The sequence below is a fragment of the Engraulis encrasicolus genome, chromosome 16, assembly GCF_034702125.1.
Source record: "Engraulis encrasicolus isolate BLACKSEA-1 chromosome 16, IST_EnEncr_1.0, whole genome shotgun sequence".
Taxonomy (NCBI): Eukaryota; Metazoa; Chordata; class Actinopteri; order Clupeiformes; family Engraulidae; genus Engraulis; species Engraulis encrasicolus.
This window is the reverse complement of record NC_085872.1, coordinates 31,159,634-31,165,633: the sequence shown is the minus strand read 5'-3', so window position 1 is coordinate 31,165,633 and position 6,000 is coordinate 31,159,634.

The window sequence follows — 6,000 nt, the reverse complement described above, 5'->3', positions numbered from 1 at the left end:
ATCTTGATCGCTTGGTGCATTGTGCTGCTCGCCAGCCGGGTGGTACGGTTTTGGACTTCCGGCGGCGGCGCACGTAGGTTGCAGCAGCCCCTTGCTTTCCCAACTTTCAGTGTTTATTTGTGTTAAAATGTGTCTTTCGGAATGTCTATCGTCGGAAAATATGTCGGAACGCACGTACAGTCGGCAACAGCTGTTGCAGATAAGAATGGACAGAAACCATAACAGGTTACACAAGCTAGATTTATACAGAAGCCACATCAAAGTGGAATACAAGTATCCACCATAATGCCACTCTCCTCTCAGGTACAGTATATCACAAAAGCGAATACACTCCTCTCAGTTTTGCAGATTTGTGAGTATATCTTTTCATAGGACAGCATTACAGCATCACAGACGTGAGTACACCCCAGATTAAAATCCGTAGAGAAGGGGCTGTGTTGGCTCGAATCGTCTCGAAATGAAACGAAATGAAAAGGGATGAAAAGGGAGGTCATCAGTGTGCGTTTCAACCTTTCTTTGAATTGAACTTTTACATTTTGAGTCTGCATCTGCCTTAAATAGATTGGTGTGAGATTTGAATGCAATCCTATGGAGAATATCATGATCTGCTTCAGTAGTCACAGTGCATGTTGACATGCATGTTTCTTTTAGGTGTATTTCAGATTACCAATGTTGACAGCATCCATGCATCCCCAAACCATGTCAGTCCCACTACCATGCTTGGCTTTTGAGAGGATACACTTTTTTTTTGTAAAACTCACGTGTTTACCTCCACACATGCTTGACACCATCTAAAGCAAATTTGTTTATCTTGGTCTCAAGAGAGATGAACAGACCAAGGATATGGATCACTGGAACCATGTCGTGTGATCTGAAGAGACCAAGATAAACAAATATACTTTAGATGGTGTCAAGCATGTGTGGTGGTAAACAAGTGAGTTTTACAAAAAAAAGAGTATCCTATCAAAAGCCAAACATGGTAGTGGGACTGACATGGTTTGGGGATGCATGGATGCTGTCAACATTGGTAATCTGAAATACACCTAAAAGAAACATGCATGTCATCAAGCACTGTGACTACTGAAGCAGATCATGATATTCTCCATAGGATTGCATTCAAATCTCACACCAATCTATTTAAGCCAGATGCAGACTCAAAATGTAAAAGTTCAATGCAAAGAAAGGTTGAAACGCACACTGATGACCTCCCTTTTCATCCCTTTTCATTTCGTTTCATTTCGAGACGATTCTAGCAAACACAGCCTCTTCTCTACCGGATTTTCATCTGGGGTGTACTAACTTTTGTGAGTACATGTTCAAACATTAATGGCTGTATTTTGTTTTTTTCTAAGTGAACAAGAAATTTAAGCGGTTAAATATGTTGTTAAAAGGTCAATAATCATTGTGTCAAAGTGAAATTTCTTTAATGCTTTCTTTAATGCAGTCATGGGTGAGCGGTTAGGGCGTCAGACTTGCATCCCAGAGGTTGCTGGTTCGACTCCCGACCCGGCAGGTTGGTGGGGGGAGTAATCAACCAGTGCTCTCCCCCATCCTCCTCCATGACTGAGGTACCCTGAGCATGGTACCGTCCCACCGCACTGCTCCCCATGGGGCGCCACTGAAGGCTGCCCCCTTGCACGGGTGAGGCATAAATGCAATTTCGTTGTGTGCAGTGTTCACTTGTGTGCTGTGGAGTGCTGTGTCACAATGACAATGTGAGTTGGAGTTTCCCAATGGGCTTTCACTTTCGCTTTCACTATGAAAAGATATACTCACAAATCTGCAAAAACTGTGAGGGGTGTATTCACTTTCGTGATATACTGTATCCTCTACTGAAGAGGGAAATGAGTGCGCAGAACAATTCAACCAGAATGACAAACATGTTTATTGCCAAGCCTGAATGTCAAAATAGTTTAGTTTCTCAGTGCAGATGTCCTACAAGTGGCCTAAACATAGTTTAGTTCTGACATAGAAAAAAAAACAGTGATGGGCAAATGGATTCATTAGTTAGCCTACAATCTAGGGCCACTATTCCAAATGACCTTTACCTGTCCAGTTCATCCAGGTGATGATTCAATCAGCCAATCGTCTGGCTGAATTGGACAGGTACCGGTAGGTCTAAAATAGTCATTTGGAATATGTGGAACGGCATAATAGCCTAACTAATTAGGCTTAATCCATTTTGCCCTTCATTGAAAATAAACATTCATGACCAAGTGCTTCTCAATAAACCTGGACGTTTTTGTTGTTGTTGTTTTTTTAATGATTGTAGCCTATTCATCCAAAATGTCATAGGTAACAATTAAATTCCGGAAACAAAATATTACATAGACTTATAAGTGTTAACATTTAGCCTACAGCTCTCCTGGCCCACCTGCTTAGAATAGCTCAGGTCAAAGAAACGGCTATCCTGAACGTAATCAGCGTCATATTGAACAATAACTGTCAAACCTTCATCGTCAACTTTACCAGTTTAAAAGTATTGGTTTGCAGTGCGCGGCAAGACCTAGGCCCTATAGGAACTGATTGGCTACCAAGGCAAATCAAATCCGTTGATGAAATAAAACACCCTTGAGAATCAGCACTCAAATCAAAGCAGCACCACACAAACCAAAGACCGAACCACGTGGGAACAGGATACCGTCCCGGTCCGGAGATGGAGCACCTTAAGGTGGCTTTTGGTGACGTCCGAGGTAAGGCCGTTAGGGAAGACCAGAACGTCGAACATAGCCTACCTCTGACGACCAGCCATCCTCTCATACAAGGGGCCTCATTTAGGCCTACATTTCTTGGAACTGTGTCTCGATCAAGCCCGAGGCGCGCGATGAGGAATCACCCCGATAGGCCTAAACTCGTAACCACAATTCAGCCAGCTTGATTGTTTCTTTCCCACACATTTTGACTTCCGAGTTGTTGATATGTTCGCACATAGTAGGTCTATACAAAGCAAACGGACTTCAACATAGCTCTGGCAGAGAATAGCTCTGGCCTCTTTGAAAATTTTAGCACATTCTTCATTAGTTTTAAACGAATAGTGATTGACTTGTGTGCGAGAAGTCAAGCAGGGGATTGTTGAGAGCATAGCCTACAACCTAGTTAGGTTGACAAATTGTAGCTGCAGCTACACAAGTCTAGGCCTACTGGTAGTGCTGCTGGGCCAGGTGACCGCAATGAAAGTGCACTATGGCACTGGCATCAGGTGTCCTTCCAGAAGAGGACATAACATGATTGAATTTGCCATAGTCACTTACCAGTCCTCCATTGCAGCAGCCCCATGTAAGGTCATTATGCCTCCTGTCCTGAGTTGTGCTAATCAATGCCCCACCCCCCCCATCCCATCTTTCAGGATGTCCCTTACAGTGGCCACCACCTAAGTCTGTCACCCGAACAAGAGATACGAGCCAGAGGGAGTTGGGCAGTTGGCTCTTGGGTGTGGGATGTTAGACCGGAGGAGTGGAGAGAGACATGATGGAGTGGAGAGACCGCCACCACTGTGCAAGACAGCAAGTCACCCGAGCTGCTGAGACTGTCACGGGACGCCACTCCAGATGCAGATGCGGTCACAGGAAACAGGTAAACTCAGCTGACACATAACTGACAACATAGACACAGATTAACAGATACTTCCACATAACAAGTTATCTTCATGACACGGATCACAAAGCATTAGACTGAACTTGATGAGGTCCCAGGGCAGATTTGCAGTTCTGAATTCCCACACTAAATATCAGACAACCTTACACTTATTTTAAAAATATACATTATCAACCATACTACATTTTTTAAAAATCTAATGATTTCAAACTTTTGTGCTGACCCTGTTACATACATTTCTGACAAAAAGTACACTTGACTTGACTTGAAAATAAACGTTGGTTAAATCATTGTTTTTGTCAGGCCAGAGCCGGCTCTGTGTCAGGCAGCGTAATAACCCCACCTACTGGACTGTATTGAAATTGACACATGGGCATATATAACAGATCTCACTGATTGGCCTACTACAGGCTGTAGTTGATCGTGACCAGGGCTCTAAATTAACTTTTTCGTCACCAGTCAAAATGGCTTGTAGATGTTAACTTTACTAGCCAAACATACATTCATCAATGGGTCAAAGTGGCTCGTAGGCTGCTCTTTTCTACCAGCCAAATTGAATTTTCAACAGCATTTGGCTGGTTGGCTGGTGTTAATTTAGAGCCCTGATCGTGACTATTGTATGCGTCACATGTGAAATGTATTGAGCACAGCACATGTGCCAGCACCAACTCCATGTACCAGCAAGCTTCTGCAGAACGGGTGCCATGCCCATACTGCCTTATTGCACCACAGCATGGACCAGTGGTGATCACACAGTTTTAACTTACATGCTGTATGGGCTATCTTTTCTTTAATTAAGCAAACTAACTTACCTGTTTGTCTACTGTCTCCACAAACTGGGAGAATATTTGTATTACTGTATTTTGTCAGGTTATATAGAGTAGACTATTTCCATCCTACAGTATGTGTTTTAACAGACTACAAACATTGTGTTCCTATCATAACGGCAACATCAATCAGGATTTCTTGGTGTCTGGGAGTATCACATCCAACGCCAATAATTGTTATTGCCAAACACCAAGCACTACTGGTATGGGTGAAGATATTTTTTTGAAGTTTTCTTGCACACCATCTTTGGTCAGGTGTATTATAGAAGAACCCCAGCGTCACCAATGTTATAAAACAAAAACCTCCCGAACACTGTCCTCATTTGCATGTTTATTTGCAACGTTTCGGTCTAGTGACCTTCATCAAGCAAAGTGAAGGTCAGTAGACCAGAACATTGCAAATAAACTTGCAAATGAGGACACTGTGCAGGAGCTGTTACTCTCTAATGGTTGAATATACAGAAACAGTCTGATGACATGGCCTTCAAACACGCCTGTAGTGCACAATCTCTCACGATCCAGAAAAAACAGATACATACCTATATTATAAAAGGCCAGGGAGGCATTAGACATGCTTCAGATTAAAAGACATTTAATAATGTTAAAATGATACCTATTAGAAGAACACAATCTGCCTTGGCTGATTGAAAAAAAAAACAGAACAGTGTATGAGCCACACAAACACAAAGTCATTTTTAGGCGATTATTTGTAAATAATTTCCGAGTTATTGGCACCCTCTTGAGAACTTTCTGTCTCTTTTGTGGAAATTCGCCAGGAAAGTTTTGTCAACAGAACTTCTCTGTACTTTCTCTGAAATTTCACAGAGGATCCAAGTCGGCTCATATAGGCCTACTTAGTATAGGCGGCTGGTGAAGTCAGTCAAAAGCCAGTCTTTGTGAACCCAGTATACAACAGGGAGCTTCATGTTCTGGCTTCAAAACCTGAGAAAAGGTTTCCCAAACAAGCTAAAAGGCACTGCTTTTTTGATAGTGTAGCCTTTCTACATTTATCAACATATTTCATGTAGTTACATGGTATATGCCTAACCCTAAACTGAACTCTGACTCTATGTTACAGTGCAAGTACATGGCGTTACAAGCTGTTACATACTTATATAGTAGGCCTACTGTTAAACTGTACCTAATTAATGTATGAGTCACTGTAAAATAAAGTGCAACTGCTAATCCTAACGGCACATCAGCTAATCAGGCCAATCACAAATACTGCATTGAGTTGACATGGGTAAACGGCATATGTGGCCGCAGGTTTTATATAATTTCTGCCTGAACACAGAACATTTATTAGTTGACTTAATGTAATTAATCAGTGAATTGTTTTGTTTAGTCCTACCTGGATTTGGGATGACATGTCCTTGTTATCACACAGCCTCGTGGAGTTTCTTCACCAAAAAAAATGAAGACACAGCGAGTGGTGTTTTCAGACAAAATGTCAGAGCTGGGCAAAGGGACATTAGTTTAGGATCGTGTTCAGTACTATAGAGAAAGGTATGGTCTACATACATTTTGGCTTTGATATACTGTACTTGGTACATTATAAATAGAGTGTGAGAAAACAAGT